Source organism: Eriocheir sinensis, chromosome 23 (assembly GCF_024679095.1).
Source record: "Eriocheir sinensis breed Jianghai 21 chromosome 23, ASM2467909v1, whole genome shotgun sequence".
Classification (NCBI taxonomy): domain Eukaryota; kingdom Metazoa; phylum Arthropoda; class Malacostraca; order Decapoda; family Varunidae; genus Eriocheir; species Eriocheir sinensis.
In genome coordinates, this window is record NC_066531.1 from 15,057,709 (window position 1) to 15,075,896 (window position 18,188).

The following is an 18,188-nucleotide window of genomic DNA, read 5'->3' on the forward strand; positions in this document are numbered from 1 at the left end:
TAAGAGAGTGTGAGGGACAGGGCCCAGGCATAGTTAGGTGAAGGGGGCGCCAGATCAAGTCCCTCGTTAGGCCCGGTATCCCTCAGCTTCCCTGGGTGCGTGGCGAGATAAACACTAGAGTGGCTTTTACATTTAATTGCCTCCTCAACACCCACACACCCGGGAGAAGTATAGTATTCCCGGGGTAGCGTCGCACAGCGTCAAGAGTCCCGGTTGGAGAGGGCCAGGGGCCACTGGCAGGGTGGTGACGCGGCGGCGAGACGGTGTCGGGACGTCGGAGTTGGAAGGGCCCAGGGGCCACAAGTAGGATGGAGATAAGGCAGCGATATGAAGCCACAACGTCCGATGAGGAGGAGAGCAATAACGGGGGCAGCAGACTGGCAGGGCTCGTGTCAGCCACAACCCCGCTCGGCGGTGAGCAGAATGGGAGGCCGGTAAAGGTGTTAACGTCGGCTGAGTCCCAGGGTAGTCTGTCTCACACCTCCACGCCGGTCCTCCACATCACGTTCCTTCGAACCCTTGGAGGTATGGAGCAGGGTTCGAAGCGCATTACCGCGGCCTTTGAGAGGATTAGCAGGGCTTGAAGTGCACCTTGCTGAGGTAAAACAAGGGTAAATAAGTAGTCTTCAGTCACAGAGAGCAAGAAGATCGCCAGTAGAACGCCCCTTGCGGAACCCATACTGGCGATCAGATAGAAGATTAGAAGTGGAAAGGTGCTTTTGAATCTTTCGGTTAAGGATTGATTCAAAAGCTTTAGATAGACATGAAAGTAAAGCTATAGGGCGGTAGTTTGAGGGATTGGAGCGGTCACCCTTCTTAGGCACAGGCTGTACAAAGGCATACTTCCAGCAGGAAGGAAAGATAGATGTTGATAGGCAGAGACGAAAGAGTTTGACCAGGCAGGGTGTCAGCACAGAAGCACAGTTTTTAAGGACAATAGGAGGCACTCCATCAGGTCCATAAGCCTTCTGAGAGTTGAGGCCATAGAGGGCATAGAAAACATCATTAGGAAGAATCTTAATAACAGGCATAAAGGAATCAGAGGGGGGATGAGTAGGAGGAATATGCCCAGAATCGTCCAAGGTGGAGTTCTTACAGAAAGTTTGAGCGAAGAGTTCAGCCTTAGGGACAGATGAGACGGCAGTGCTGCCGTCAGGGTTAAGAAGAGGAGGGAAAGAGGAAGAAGTGAAATTGGAAGAGATATTTTTGGCTAGATGCCAGAAGTCACGGGAAGAATTAGAAGAAGCAAGGTGTTGACATTTTCTATTTATAAAAGAAGTTTTGGTAAGTCGGGGAATAGATTTGGCACGATTCCGGGCTGAAATGTATAGATCAAAGTTAGTGGGAGTTCGAAGGCTCTGGAATCTTTTGTGAGCTGCCTCTCTATCTTTAATAGCACGAGAACAAGCGTGATTAAACCAAGGCTTTTTAGCATGAGGAGTAGAGAAAGTACGTGGAATGTATGCCTCCATTCCAGAGACAATCACCTCTGTAATGCGCAGAGCACACACAGAGGGGTCTCTCTCCTGGAAGCAGTACTCATTCCACGGGAAATCGGAAAAGTACATCCTCAGGTCGTCCCACCGAGCTGAAGCAAAATGCCAGAAGCATCGCCTCCTCGGTGGGTCCAGAGGATGTACAGGAGCGATAGGACAGGATACAGAAATAAGGTTATGATCGGAGGAGCCCAATGGAGAGAAGAGTTTGACAGAGTAAGCAGAAGGACTAGAGGTAAGGAAGAGGTCTAGAATGTTGGGCCTGTCTCCAAGACGGTCGGGAATACGAGTAGGGTGCTGAACCAACTGTTTTAGGTCGTTGAGGAGAGCAAAGTTGTAGGCTTGTTCACCAGGATGGTCAGTGAAAGAGGATGAAAGCCAAAGCTGGTGGTGAACATTGAAATCTCCCAAGATGGAGATTTCAGCGAAGGGAGAGTGGGTCATGATGCGCTCCACTTTAGAGTTCAAATAGTCGAAGAGTTTTACATAGTTAGTAGAGTTAGGTGAGAGATAAACAGCGCAGATGTATTTAGTAAAAGAATGCCAATGAAGTCTTAACCAGATGGTGGAAAATTCAGAAGAGTCAAGATCGAGGGCACGAGAGCAAGTGATGTCGTTGCGCACGTAGGCGCAACATTCAGCTTTGGATTGAAATTTAGGATAGAGATAGTAGGAGGGAACAGAGTAGAGACTGCTGTCAGTTGCCTCAGAAACCTGTGTTTCGGTGAGGAAGAGAAGTTGAGGTTTAGCGGAGGAGAGACGGTGTTCCACAGAAGGGAAATTGGAACGGAGACAGCGAATGTTGCAGATATTGATAAGGAGGAGGTTCGAGGAGTTATCAGGACACCTCTCAAATCGGCAGCCAGAAGGGAGTCCTCCTGGGGAATTTATGGTCCCCAGGGACTTCGAGGCAGTTATTATTTTCGCCATGTTGAATTTTGAATTTTGGGAAAACTTGTGTGTTTGTGAATGTAGTGTGGTGAAGAAAGAGAGAGGATCTGTCTTTAGAGAGCATGCTGAACTACTCTCTGGTGTTGATGAGATAAAAGGGAAGCGGTTAGTGAGGACATGGGAAGGGTCTCCTAGCTTCCCATATATCCTCACCGGGAGTAGCTCACGCCCGTTCGGTAGGTGTCTTCCTACCTACTCCTCTTTTTTAAAGGCTTTAAAAAGGTGAAAGCCTTATCAGGAGAATCCCGGGACACAGGCCCATTGAAAGCAAACAGGCCTTCATAATCGACCACAATGATGAAGCATCATTCGATAAAAAAGATATTTCGGTGACACTACTAGCTCCGAAAAACTTGTCTGGTTGTCTGCGAAAGTCGAACCAGTTTGTGTTCCCATGTGACTTGGGAAGATTCAATTTCTCGTAGGCCTGTTGATGGACACAAGTGCATTTTGATAAATTTTCAAAAGGATTTTTTATTCTTTTAAAAGGATGTATATGTACTATTGATACATAAAAAAAATGTGTACTATCCTCTTTTTTAAAGTCTTTAAAAAGGTGAAAGCCTTATCAGGAAAATATCAATTTTGTTTATGGTTAAAGGTAAATGACAGCTGCTCAAATGAACACTGACAGAGACAGGGTCACGTTACCAGGGAAGACCCCAGGTCGAAAAATCTAAAAAGTGGTTCATCTTACCCCACTTCCCCCTAACTAGGAGCTCCGAGCCCAAAAATATATTCAGTCCTCAGTCACACACACACACACACACACACACACACACACACACGTACAGTGTAATTCAAGCAAACATATCTAAATTGAAAATGCTCGTATCTCGCTTATTTCCAAAGTCAAGTTTTTTATTAACAATCAGCAGCGGACGGGAAAAAAATTGATAACCCGACGGGCCTGACGTGTGGGGTGGGCAGTGGAGAGAGAGAGAGAGAGAGAGAGAGAGAGAGAGAGAGAGAGAGAGAGAGAGAGAGAGAGAGAGAGCAAATCATCCGTCTACTGACCTGTATGTCCTCACTAAACTGAGGGAAATCACGAACGGTAGGTATAATAATTTATGAAGAGTAACGAGCCTCCATTATGGGAGGTAAGGGTTGCATACGACTTGCGCTACACTGTCGTGTCATCCTGACAAGATGTTGCATCACTTCCACTGTACCCCTCCACTAGTGGTGGCAGCGCTCCACACGTAGGCACGAAGCAAGCACTTAACGGGCATGAGTGATTCTTGTCTTTACACTTGTAATATTTGCTTTGTTTTGTGTATGCAGCTTAGCGTTTAAGGAAGTAATTGTTTTGAATCTTCGTAATCTTCATTTTCAAGAAAATAAAAATGTATAAGAAATGCATTGTAATTCTCAGACAACGACGTTGTTTGTTAACGCGCATCGGATCCGGGGACGAGTAGGTTTCATTGCTTGTTTCTCCAACAGAAGTTCAGTCATCTATAGGCGATGGAAAGTTTTCAGATTCCGCAATAATCAACTTTACTTTTTAACTCTTAGCGGGTGATATTTTCTCAAATAGTCTCCAGAGCAAATACCCTTCACTCATCGTTAATCAAGTCATACTGAGTATACTATTCTGAGGAGACCTCGGGTAACCTTGTCCCAGGGAGTCTACCCCAACGGCCGGTGGCAACACTGCAGGGTGGCGCACGGCTGCCTGAGGTGACGGAGCTCACGTATGAGGAGTCTGGCGGTAGTGGCGTGTGCCCTGTCATAAGTGTAACCATCACGTACCCTTTGAGGCTCCTAAATACTCTTCCGAACGCATGTGACCAGTTATTGTGTCGCGTGTAACCTAGATTGACGCAGCGACGGAGGGGCAGCCTGAGGGACCGAACACCTATTCCTGGCAAGTACTTCCGTGGGTTTCCTCGTAGCAGCACAAGAGGTTTGTACTGATGTTTCTGGAATAAGAAAGTGAAAGGATTGTATCATCTACAAGAGTACTTCCTTCCGTGTATAGTTATGTGAGCTCGTAAATTCCACCGTCGGTTACAACAGAAACGGCAAATCGTGTATACTGCCCTTTTCACCCCCCCTTTTCGTTGCTTTTTTACATAGCTCAAATGGCAATTAGCACTACCCCAGCTACCATCCCCTCCCTGTCTTTGGCTTTACAGTGCCTAAAGTCAGGGATCTCCATGACCAATAACCCAGGAAAACTACTGTTGTACAATCGTGGTACACAAGTGTTGACACACTGTCCACTGAGTTTCGTTCACCGGCCCTGACTTTAAAATATATACACCGCATGGAAAGAGGCTAATGTTCAGATATGTCACTACATATACACTCTCCATAATTTATTATATATGAATTTGTCAGTTGTGCACACTGATAACAAGTTTGTAATTTGTGGAGGAAAATGTCTCTTTTTACATTTCGTTCAAATTTAGTCAAGGACAGCTAAAGTTGTTTACAAGGCTATTATGCATTTGAATAAATGTTGTATTCATTCCTGCAACGTCCTCCCTAAGAAAATACGAAGAAAACATTGATAACTTGCACAAATATTCTGATATGATCTAAAAATATATAATGATGAAACCATTTAACTCTCGCTTGACAATGTTATGTAATGACGTCATCGACCATGCCAGCCGGCGCATTTAGGAAACTAGTAGGCTATTGTGAATTGAGTTGAATTACAAAGCTATTATTTTGCATTTAAGAATACTAAGCGATTCGTTTGCATTTATGAAACTAAGCCATTACTTTGCATTTACGAATACTAAGTTATTATTATGCATTTAAGAAAACTGCTATTATTTTGCAGTAACTTTTTTTGGTCAATTTACGGTTTCACCCAACCAACGATTTTCTCACGTGGTTCATGTTTTTCTGCTGATAGATGTAGAGAATTCCGTGATTTTGTTCCTCATTTCCGTCGCAAATGTCTACTTTTCGAGTTATGCCTCTTTTCGTTATGCCTATCCCCTTCCCTAAACGATCTTGGGGGACCTGTGGGAACACGGGGTTTTTGGGTGGGGGAGCATGAAATCGACTAATATGCATTTCAAATGAGGTCGAGAAATCAACAGAATCGCATTAGATCACCAGTGAAAAGGCATAGCCTACATTTGTTTTGGTTGGAGCGGGGAAGCGACCATTGTGATGTAAGCAGTGTTGCCAACGATCCGCTATGGGTGAACATCCCATCCTGATCTGCGCATGCGCGGACTTTGTTTACATACACAGGGCGGATTATTTTTGGCACGGTACCATGTCTTTTCTCGCTTACTTATTGTGATCTGTCCCACCCGAGTTTATATTTGTTTTTTTATGAAAGTAAATGATGACGTATGTTTTGAATTTGGAAAATGCGTGAAATATGAAAGTTGATTCCTGCACCTCTTGTATGTCAGCAAATGTGATAAATGAGATAACCTGCACCTCTTGTATGTCAGCAAATGTGATAAATGAGATAACCTGCACCCCTTGTATGTCGGTAAATGTGATAAATAAGATAACCTGCACCACTTGTAGGGGGAGGTGGGGCAAAATGGCATAGGTGGGTAATATGGACCACCCCGTTTTCTGTGTTTTTAGCTTCTGCCAGCTATTGATAATGATATGGACTTAGTCCTCGGCTCATTAGTCAGCTGCAACATCGGGGCAAGTTTGGACGCCGTCGTTTGTTTGTGTGTGAAAAATCCCAGAATATTTTATCACCAGCTGATCTATTGGTAAGGGTCTGATAAAATCGTGTTTATAGGAGTACTGTGACTCATAATTTCATGTGTTATTGCATGATTCTTTGGTATTACTCTGTGCATGAGTCTGACTACTGAAACATTTTTCTGCACCGCCATTGTTCCGCTGAGATTGTTGTTAACATTTTCATTACCCTTGGGGCAAAACGGCCCACTTAACAATAATAATTATTTTTTGCTGCTAACTAACTCACAACTTCAGTGAACAAAGATAAGGACAAAGTGTTCTCTGTTTCTTTTATATGAATATTAATTTTATGTTCAGTTCGTTTGTGAGTTCATGTTGTTCATGCTATTGAGCAAAATAACAATTATTTTTGTAATGCATTAAGAACTTTTATGTTGAGAAAGGTAATTTCACTTTCACTTGTGAGTAGTTTCATGAGAGTTCATTGGTGTTCATGCTATTGAGCCACAGATCATTTATTTTTGTAATGGAATAAGAACTTGATGTTCAGGAAGGTAATATCACTTTTCATTTGGAATTCATTGTTGTTCATGCTACTGAGCCTAAGAGCAATTGGTTTCTAATGGAATAAGAACTAGATTATTTTAGTTTTGTTAAGTAATCTTTCTAATGTGATTATCTGTCAAAACGTATGTTTGGCATGTTACCAAGCATTTCCATATGAGGGCCATTTTGCCCCATACGTGAGGTCCGTTTTGCCCCGACCGTAGTACAAAATGGTCCACTTGTGGCTATTTTATTTTTTTAATTCATGAGTAAAGGATCCAAAGTAGTTCTTCCAAAGAGAGTTTATTTTGTTTAATGATGAATAAAGATTGCAAAAACACCAGCTATCTCTGAATATACTACAAAATTAATGCAAAATCTGGAGTGAAACCTTAAGGGTGCCGTTTTGCCCCACTTTCCCCTGTGTCGGTAAATGTGATAAGTGAGATAACCTGCACCCCTTGTACGTCGGTAAATGTGATTGGTGAGATAAATAACCTGCACCCCTGTACGTCGGTAAATGTGATAAATGTGATAACCTATACCCCTTGTATGTCGGTAAATGTAATAAATGTAATAACCTATACCCCTTGTATGTCGGTAAATGTAATAAATGTGATAAACTATACCCCTTGTATGTCGGTAAATGTGATAAATGTGATAACCCTTGAATGTCATCCTGGAATTTGGCCATTCTCTCATAAAAACTAGCATGCTGTATTGCCGCCATCTTGCCTGGACAAACTAATATCAACACTCTGTGATAGTAAACATTGGGTTCTGCGCATGCGCAGATCAGGATCGGATAGACTAAAATACATTGATGAGATTTATCGCCACCCCGGGCTGCCCACAACATTTCCTCCCGTCACTCCAGAAACACAGGCCGAGGACCGCGAACTTGTTTTCCACTGGAATGCCTCAGATTTGCTACACTTTTTTGTGCTGTCTGTAGCGCCGGTAGGGTTTTTTGAGGGGCGTTGTAGACGGCCCCAGCCTGCTAGTGGCGCAAGCTAATTTTATTTATGGTGGCTGGCGTGATGTATGACTTGCTTGGCCCATGCTGCCTCCCGGTGCTCCTCTTGACCGAAGTTGCTAAAGTTAAGGTTGATTGAAGATCCGGACAGCATGCCAAGTGCCTTCCCACCCCTCAACTTAGCCACAGCCTCTTTGACCTCAACCAGAGAGGATGAACTTTCGTCAATGGGTGGGTCAGCATCCACCACTTGTAACCCAGCAACTGGAAGCTGCCGACGTGGAGAGTCCACCATGTACAGCTGCTTAAAGTTCTCAGCCCAACGTGCCCTCTGCCCATTCATGTAAGACACGAGGCAGCCGTCAGCTGTTCGGATAGTGCTCACCTAATAAGAGTGAGACTTGGAGCGGAGCATCTTCACGGCTCGATAAGCAGGTCGGGGGTCATTCGCATTTAAATGGCCCTCGACTTCCTCAGCGAGACTCCTGACATACCTCTCCTTGTCTCTCCTCAGGAGAGCTCTAGTCCTACGCGACAGAGCCCTGTATTGGTCCCGCTTCCCAGCAAGTCTGGCAGCGCGACTCTCCTCAATATTATCCAACGTCTCCACCGAGGCAAAGGCACTCCTAGATCTCGGGCGCTCTCCAGTGCACTCCTCGGCATCTTGCAGAGTCTTACGTTTGAAGGTATTCCACAGTTCTACAGGGTCTTCCAGGGTGCTGAGCACATCGAACCGATTTGAGACCGTCACTGCATACTCCTGAGCACATGCCAGGTCCTTCAGCCTCTCGAGATGGAACACAGTAGTGTTCCATCTCGAGATTCTTTTTGACCTAACATGAAGCTTGATTGTTGCAACAACAAGCCTATGGTCAGTTGCAAAGAACGCAGCACTCCGGTAAACCCTGCAGTTCTGAAGGATCCTCCAACGAGTATTTACGAGAATGTGGTCGATCTCCTTAGCTACACCTCCGGCATCGCTATATCAAGTCCAGCGGTGGCTGAGTCGTCAGAGTAACGGCTCCGTGTTCAGGAGGACGCGAGTTCAATCGCCGCCCGGTGCCACCAAGCTGGGATTTTTCAGCCGCCGCCGAGTGGCTTAAAACTACCCACATGCTGTCCAGAAGACCACCTATCAACCCGGACTCTAGATTCTAGGATCAAAGATGAGCTCTGGGAGGGCAGCATGAGCCAATGCAAGATGGCGCCACTATAAACACTCGCCTGCGCCAGAACGGGCTGGGCCGACCATCAGGACCCACCGGAAAGAAGCCTTGGACCGACCATCAGGATCCACCGGGAAGAAGCCTACCGGCGCAATAGGCCGCAATGTAAAAAAAAAAAAAAAAAAAAAGCTCTGGTCTCTGGTACCAGGAACCCGCAATTATCAACTTTCTGGATTTAGCAAAATTCAGGAGGAGAGAGCTGTTGATGTTCCTGGTACATTTGCGGAAATGAGTTCCTGTACCCACTATGGTAAGCCTTCCCTCCAACCGGCAACGTCGCAGTAGTGCTACTCAAGTGTTGTTGTGAATAAACGATGTTCGTCGTGTTCGGCTGTGAGTGGCGGAGAGGTTCACTGCTATTCAGGAAGTGTAAGGGAGGCTTTATCCATAATTAAGAGGTGAAAATAAATGGAGCCTTTATCCATAATTAAGAGGTGAAAATAAATGTAGCATGTGTATGTAACACATGTTAAACCAATATATCACTACAAAATAATAACACCAGAGAAGACGAGGCGTATTATCTAGAGTCGAGACTTTGATGTTCCGCTCCTTCATCAGCATTCACGTGTGAACGTGTGCACTCTCTCTCTCTCTCTCTCTCTCTCTCTCTCTCTCTCTCTCTCTCTCTCTCTCTCTCTCTCTCTCTCTCTCTCTCTCTCTCTCTCTATGGAAATCCGATATAATTTTCTCACTTTCTAAGAAATCCGGCCACCTGTTTTTAACCAGTCTCTCACATACCTTCGCAACCACACTAGTGAGTGATACCGGTCTGTAATTTAATGGGTCCGCTCTCTTGCCTCCCTTAAACATCGGTACCGTACTATGTTTGCTCTCTTCCAATCTTGTGGTACCTTTTCTTCACTCAGAGAGGCACTCATTATGGAGTGCAGTTTCTCTGCAAGTTGATCACTACATTCTTTCAAGATCCACCCTGATACTCCATCCGGCCCCGTCGCCTTTCTTACATCCAATTTGTTCAAACTTTCTTTGACCTCCTGCACCGTTAACTGAATCTCTTGCATAACCCTTCCTTTTTCTTGGCCCGGGGGTTGTACAAATTCTTCTTTTGTAAAATTCTATGGAAACTGTTATTCATCACCTCTGCCATCTTTGCTGGGTCCTCATATGTAGTTTCATCCATTTTCAGTTTATCGATTTTTTCTCTGTTCTTTAATTTGCCGTTCACACGTCAATCAAATAGTTTGGGTAGGTCTTTTCACTTGTCGATTATATCTTTTTCATATTTCCTTTTTTCTTATCTTCTAATCTTTGTATATTCATTCCTTGCTTGTTTGAAATCGTTCCACGAGTTAATTCTTCTTCGTCTCCTCCATCCCTTCCAAGCTTCCTCTTTTCTCTTTCTAATTATCTCGGATCTCTTGTTAAACCACTCCTTTTTACCAACATCCTTTTTGGTTACCTTGGGGACATATCTATTTTCGGCTTCCTTGTATAGCTTTAAAAACTCCTCCCACTTATCCTGTGTACTCTTGGCTTTGTACAGCCCACTCCAATTTGCATTTTCAAAAAAGGTTCTCATGCTAACAAAGTCACAGTAGTTGCTTCTCCCAATTTTGTGATTTTCTTTTCGGTCAATCGTTTTCTTTTCTGATACTTCAAATTCCACAACCTCATGGTCACTCTTCGCTATTGGACAATCTACGTTAAGATTTTCTATTATTTCCGGCGCCTTACTAAATATATACCAGGTCTAGTCTTGATGCCTCGCCTTCTTTCCCGAATCTGGTATGTTCCTTGATCCACTGAGTCAGCACATGTTCCACTGCCAGTTGCAGGAGTCTTCCTCCCCACGACTCGTCTGCTCCCTGCGTCTCCCAATCCTCCCATTCCACCTCCATGCAGTTGAAATCACCCATTATAAGTATTCTCTCACACGCCCTCAATATTTCATCCTTGCAACTCACCGTCTCTTGTATCATTTGTTTATATTCTCGCAACCCCATACGCTTGTTCATGGGGGCACATACCCTACTACATAATGCCTCCTTCTTCCTTCAGCACCCACAATTTTCACTCTCAACACCTCTATCAAGCCTTCACCCTCAAGTACCACCTCCACCCTAATGCCTTTTTTAACCATTAACATCACACCTCCTCCCTGTTTAATCTTTCTGTTTCTCCTCCATATGTTGTTTGCACCTTCTCCAATCCCCACCACCTCAATTGAGTCACAACTTAGTTTCCGTCAGCCTCACAATATCAGGTTCTTTGTCTCTCAAATAGTCGTTAATTCTATCTACGATGAAACTATTCCATTAATATTCGTATATGTCACTTTCCACCCTTCCTTCTTTTCTGTTAGTTTTATTCCCTTCTTCCTCTCGACCCTATGAACTATTTTCTCACTTTCATATCCATTACTCTCCAAAAAAAACTCCCTCTTCTCTTCTTGCGATCTCTTCTCATGTAAATCACGAACCTCACCTCTAAAGGCGGCTTTACACTTGGCAATTCGCGGCTGGCAATACAGGCGCGGCAGCATTTTTGGTATGGGTCTGGGTCTGGGGGCTCTTCTCGCGGCAAGTTCTCTGCAGCTGAGCGTGTCCGTCTTGTATTGCCGACTGGCGTCCGGGTAAACAACATGTCGGCGCCAATAAAACAAGAAATGACAGATGCAGATAACAAGATTTGGAGCCGGGAGGCCGAGGTGGCATTGCTGGAGGAAAGTGAGACAGCATCGACACTTGTGGGACCAACAAGATAAGCTCTACAAGAAGCAGAGGCTGCGCAAAACAACTTTTGAGAGAGTGGCAGCAACATTGCGGGAAATGTTTATCTCTTAGCGATATATCGAAGGAGGTATAAGGAACGGTTATTTCCGTGTATTATATAATCACACTATGTAATGCCTGGGGGTTGGGATGGCATGTTCCTCCCTTCTCCTTTGTTGTTAAATGCAACAATAAACAATCAATCAATCAATCAATACTACTTATGATAAAACTCGTTTACTTAAAGTATTTCTACAATATTAGGCTGATGGACCAAACTCATTGTGGTTTTAAGATATGGTAGTAGCCTTTTGGGGTGTCTGGGGTGAATTCATGCCCTTGCATTTACTAGCAGTTTACGTCTTGATGCTCCCGGCGGCTCCTCCCACGTGTGAAGGTACTTTCTCCCGAGAGCACCCAGCCGGTCTAGCCGGGAATTGCCACGTGTAAAGTGTGTGTGTGTGTGTGTGTGTGTGTGTGTGTGTGTGTAATTCACCACGACCTGATCACGCGTTGGTCTCGTAATCGCCAGCAGCAGGTACCCTCCCGACATGAGCAAGTGTTCTTTATCGTCGATCTATGGGTACTGCCAGGACCTCACACACCACACTCCCCATCCCCTTTGCTCAATAGTCCGTGGGCCACCCTCACAAAATAGCTCTAGAAAACAAGTTTCGTCGGGCATATGTCCGCATTGAAATTTTTCACTTGTAATAGGTTGCAGCAATGTTCTCAACACTTTATCCGTAGAGCTTAACCAAAAATACTTGCACATTAACATACAGTGAAAATTCATACATCGGCTTCTTGGTATGTATAAAATAGTATTCCCCACACGTTAAGTGATAGGAAAAGCAACTCTAAACACTTTTTCATCTATGGCAATTTGTGTTTAACGCCTTCGTTTTAAAGTTACAGGATGTTTAAATACGAAAATTGATCAATTTCCAGCCTTTGGTCCTGATCTGAAAATAACGGTAGAGACATCAGGATGGTTGCAAATTACTCTAAAATACAAGACAAACAATTTATATTCAGACAACATTGGGCTAATGTTAACTATTTGACCTATAAAAACAGTCATAGTTATGCATGCTGTCATGAAAATACCATTTGCATCGTATTTTTGCTTAAACAAGTTGTACAGCCTAAACAGTTGCCATTAGACAAAGACTGTCTTAATGTAATTTGTTTGTCTTGTAAAGTAGAGTAATTTGCAACCATCCTGAAGTCTCTACCATGATATTCAGATCAGGAACAAAGGTTGGATTCCAGTTAATTACAGGATGTTTAAATAAGAAAAATTCATTGGAATCCAGTCATTGTTCCTAATCTGAATATCATGGTAGGGACTTCAGGATGGTTGCAAATTACTCTACTTTACAAGACAAACAAATTACATTAAGACAGTCTTTGTCTAATGGCAACTGTTTAGGCTGTACAACTTGTTTAAGCAAAAATACGATGCAAATGGTATTTTCATGACAGCATGCATAACTGACTGTTTTTATAGGTCAAATAGTTAACATTAGCCCAATGTTGTCTGAATATAAATTGTTTGTCTTGTATTTTAGAGTAATTTGCAACCATCCTGATGTCTCTACCTTTATTTTCAGATCAGGACCAAAGGCTGGATCAATTTTCGTATTTAAGCATCCTGTAACTTTAAAACGAAGGCGTTAAACACAAATTGCCATAGATGAAAAAGTGCTTAGAGTTGCTTTTCCTATCACTTAACGTGTAGGAATACTATTTTATACATACCAAAGTTTTATATATTATTATTTCGTAAACGTGCACATATAACTGGTTAAGCTCCTTGAGACTAGCTTCTATGCAATATTACGAAAGTGTACGATATCTGATGGTGGCCCACGGACTAATAGGTAACATTACGTCAATGTGATCCTAAGAAAAGATTTACTACAAAAATTTATCCTGTATTATCTCCTTTTGACATTACAGTTGACAGTACAGAAACCCTGCCAATGTATTGCACATAATAATAAAGTCAACATACCTTGATAAACATGCCCATTTGGCAACATACCATTCCAAATTATCTCACTCTTCACTGGTTTTCCAACTGGTCTTCTTACAACAGCCTCCAGTTTCCATGCTCTTGTAAGTCCATGTCCCTCCTCCCTTGTCACATGTAAATACCTAGGCCTATACTAAATAGCAGAGTCGGTCCACTTTCTGGATGGTACACTACTGTTATTGTCATTATTTCTTCCATCTGTTCGAGAAATTATCTTGCATATATTCGAAAATGGACATCTGCATACTGTATTTCTTATATATGCTTCATAAATGTATTCAAACTTAAGCTACTGCTGTGGCACCACTTCCAACTTCCCATGCACAGGATAATCAGCACCCAAACCTCCACTGCAGCAGCTATATAGCTACTGTAGGTGTATTCCAGTATCTCACCTCACTTTAGGGACCGTTTCTATTCAATTCATTTCGATACCTGCTCCTTGAAGCTCCCACCAGGGGATGGCCACGGCAGAGGAGCTTCCATCTCTCACTATCTTGACACTCCCTTCTTGCCTGCTCAAGGTTTCTCACGGATCCTTCACCTCTATCTCTGACATACTCCGGCCCCCTATCCCTCCATTTCACTGGCGGTTTTCCTCTAAAATTCTCTCCTCTATCTCACCATATAACCCTCCTGGTCATTTAACCCTCTTCCATTCACTCCATGTGGCCAAACCACTTCAAAGTCTGTCATTTCACTTCTTCTACCACTCCACACTTCTTCCCACACCCTCACGACACATTCCAAAACGCTCATACACACTCTCATTATACACTTCATCCATTCTACTTACACCACATGCACTCATCAAATAATCCATTTCCACTGCCTGCACTCTGGACCTCTGACTTTCATTCCAGGCCCATGTTTCGCTTGCATATGTGAGGGTTGGTACTTTTACTGTATTTCTCAAGTCCCTCTTTACCGCCATGCTCACACTTCTACCCTTCATGATACGTTCCAAAGACCCTACCACCTTCCTTCCTTGCAGTGCCCTTTCTCTTGTCTCTCCTTCTGTACCACCATGCTTACACATAACTGATCCCAGGTACTTAAATTCATTAACCTCCTCCATTTCCTCATCATTCAAAGTTATTTTACATTCTTTTTCACATTCAATACCCACTCTATATGGGCATACAAAATCCACACCCTCACTTCTACTCCACTCACAAACCATCACTTTACTTTTGTTGACATTTACTTTCAATTTTCTCTTTTTACATACACTATCAAAGACACTAACCAATTTTTGTAAGTCACTCGTTTTCTGCAATGAGCACTGTGTCATCAGCAAATAAAATAGAATTCAGCACCCACTTCCTTCCCTCATTGTACATTTTTACTCCAACTTCCCCAACTTTGCCCTTCACTTCTCTCATAACACCATCCATATAAATATTGAACAACCATGGAGACATTGCACAAACCTAACTAAAAAACAATTTTATATCAAAATGTTCACTTGTTTCTTCATTAATTCTGACACATGCAGATGCCGCCTCATAGAATGACTATTGCACTAAACAGTTTCCTCCCACATCATATACCTTAAGACTTCCCAACCGACTGTGTCATAAGCTTTATCCAAATCCATGAAGGCAGCGTATATTTTTTTCTTTTAATTTTTTTCTATTACCATCCTGAAGGAAAATATTTTTCCAAACATCCTTTTCCCTTTCTGAAGCCACCTTGTTCTTCACTGATTTTCTCCTCTGTAAGTCGTTGAACCCTCTGTTATGACTTTTCCGTTTACCTTTCCGGGTACACTCAACAGACTTATACCTCTATAGATCCCACAGTCCCCTCTCCTGTCCTTCCCTTTGTGAACTGGAACAATGATGGCTTTTGTCCAGTCTGCTGGCCGTTCCTCTTAGTATCATATTGGTCTTCTCCATATTTAAGCAATCTTCTGTGCTCTACATTCCATCCCCATCATCTAGCTGTTGAATTTCTTCCTCCGCTCTCTGATGTTATTTCTTTGAACATGTTCAGGCAGTTACAGCAACCACAGAGACTAGTACAGTGGAGAGAGTTCTTTTTACAAGTACATCTCTGTACAGTGCAGCCAGTTTTACACTTGCACTGTACAAATTCAGTTACCTCTCTTGGCATAGCTGTCAAAGTCATCCACTTGATCTTAAGCTTGCCGTTCTCTAATAGCCAGCCATGATGTTCAGGTGTTGGAGCATTTATGCATTTCTGAAGACAACGTCGATATAGTGCTGCTTGATAACATGCTCGCAAACAGTGACAATGAAGACTGTCTTGAGTAGGAGGGAGATAAACTGTACCACATATTTTCTTCTGATAGACTTGTAGCCTGACCTTATCAATGTTTTTTTCTGAGTGAAATCCATATAGATGGCATGTGAAGTGTTCAAAGTCATTTTGTAGCTCTTCCGATGGTAACCAATCCAAACCAAGTTTTGAGAAGGATGACCTGAATGCTGGATTTTTTCTGAACACAGTCAAGGCTGATGCTTTTCCCTTTCCTTTAAAAGAGCTGACACTATCACACCCAGTGAAGCAGTGGAATCCAAGAAGGGCATCACATATATCTCTACTGTAAACTGCTTTTACTTTATCAATATTGTACATAAAACCACTTTGACTGGAAGTTTGAATAAAACACTGGCAGCAATGTTATAAGCACAGGCAATGGCAAGCACAAAACATCTGTATCTGGGCTAAGGATAACTACTGGTGTGTTATGACAGGACTCGGTGGCATGTTTTGCATGTAGCAGCAGTCTGGTATCTGCCTCCTGGTGGTCACACTGAAGATCTGTTAGTGGATGTGTACTAAGTTTTCCACTGTCTTCCTTGATTATATGACAATCAGTACCATGTGCAAAAATAAGTGTTAAATTTCCTAACTGAAATTCCATGTCTTGCCACTGCTGAAGCAGATATTTAATGAATGCCTCTTTGTTCTTTCCTGAGGCTAGATACTGATTCCAGTTCTTGGGGACTTTCTGCTTGGCGCTTCTAAGATGGAATGTCTGCACTCCAACACTCTTCATACGGCGGACCTGTTCAAGACTTTTTATTGAGATCTCTGGATATGAATCCCAAACAACATCTACTCTGTTGACATTTACATGCTTAGCTTGTATGTTTATTTTTACATTTGTTGTACTTGACATGAGACCGAATGTGCATCAGGCACCTGCCCACCTTGCTGGCGGCGGCGGGAGTCAACCAAGACACTCACCTGTGCCTTCCTGAGGAAGACGGGCCAGCTACAACGTAAGTCCAGCTGCACTGCTGCAGCTTGCCTCTTCTTCTTCAGTGTCTAGGAACTAGTCAGGCCATGAAACCATGGCCTCTGGAGCCCAAGAAGTACAGTTTGCTGAAGATCTGGTCTGGTGAGCGCTGAGGTGACCCATGGGTGGGAGCTTGCACCTTGACAAGTCGTCTTCTTCTTGGTGGTTGTGAGGGCTGTAAAGGTCTGTTAGACCTTATTCACCCTGGTGAAGTCCTGTGAGGTGCTCACAGACGTTGTAGCTGGCCCGTCTTCCTCAGGAAGGCACAGGTGAGTGTCTTGGTTGACTCCCGCCGCCGCCAGCAAGGTGGGCAGGTGCCTGATGCACATTCGGTCTCATGTCAAGTACAACAAATGTAAAAATAAACATACAAGTAATTTGTTCTAACAAATTCCCAAAGTCGCAAGGCCATTTCAAAATTATATGGATTATATTTACTAACATTACGGTCTTCTGTCTTCTTAAAAAACGAGAATAGTCCCGTGAGTCGAAATATTCATCAGAACGAACAGGCAAGGCGTTTGTTTACAGTTAATATTAAAACCTTATTAGAATAGGTACGTAAATATTTTTTTGTATAAATAAAACTACATATATTTGACATACTTTATTTGTGCTTTTTTATTCAATTCAATATTCATTAAAGCATTAAAAAAAAAAAAATATTGAATTTAAGTTAGTCAGCCATAAAAGTACATTTTCTTTGGCGCTTTTAAGCATTAGAGAATACCACAAGTTTTTGTGGAATACTATCCTATTCATATAAAAAAATAGATTTTAATATGCTATTATTTCGTAAACGTGCAAGTAAAACTAGTTAAGCTCCTCGAAACTAGCTTCTATGTAATAAAACCTATTATATCCTGAAGAAAACGAGCGCTGCGGAATGATGCCCGACGAAAGTGTATGATATTCCAGGGTGGCCCATGGACTACAAGGGGGGATAGTAACCACTCCTAGTCAACGGAAAGAATCCGGCCTGAGCGGGCTCAAACTGCCGCCCTGTCAGACCGTGAAGCCTGTGTGTGTGTGTGTGTGTGTGTGTGTGTGTGTGTGTGTGTAGTTCATTCATAACACCCTGATCACGAGTCTCTCTCTCTCTCTCTCTCTCTCTCTCTCACACACACACACAGAGAGAGAGAGAGAGAGAGAGAGAGAGAGAGAGAGAGAGAGAGAGAGAGAGAGAGAGAGAGAGAGAGAGAGAGAGAGAGTGAGCAACTTCAGCTGGCCGTGCAATAAGCCGGAGAGCCTTACTGCACCCACACCTCACTATCACCTGTCATCCTCGTCCATGTAGCTGTCCA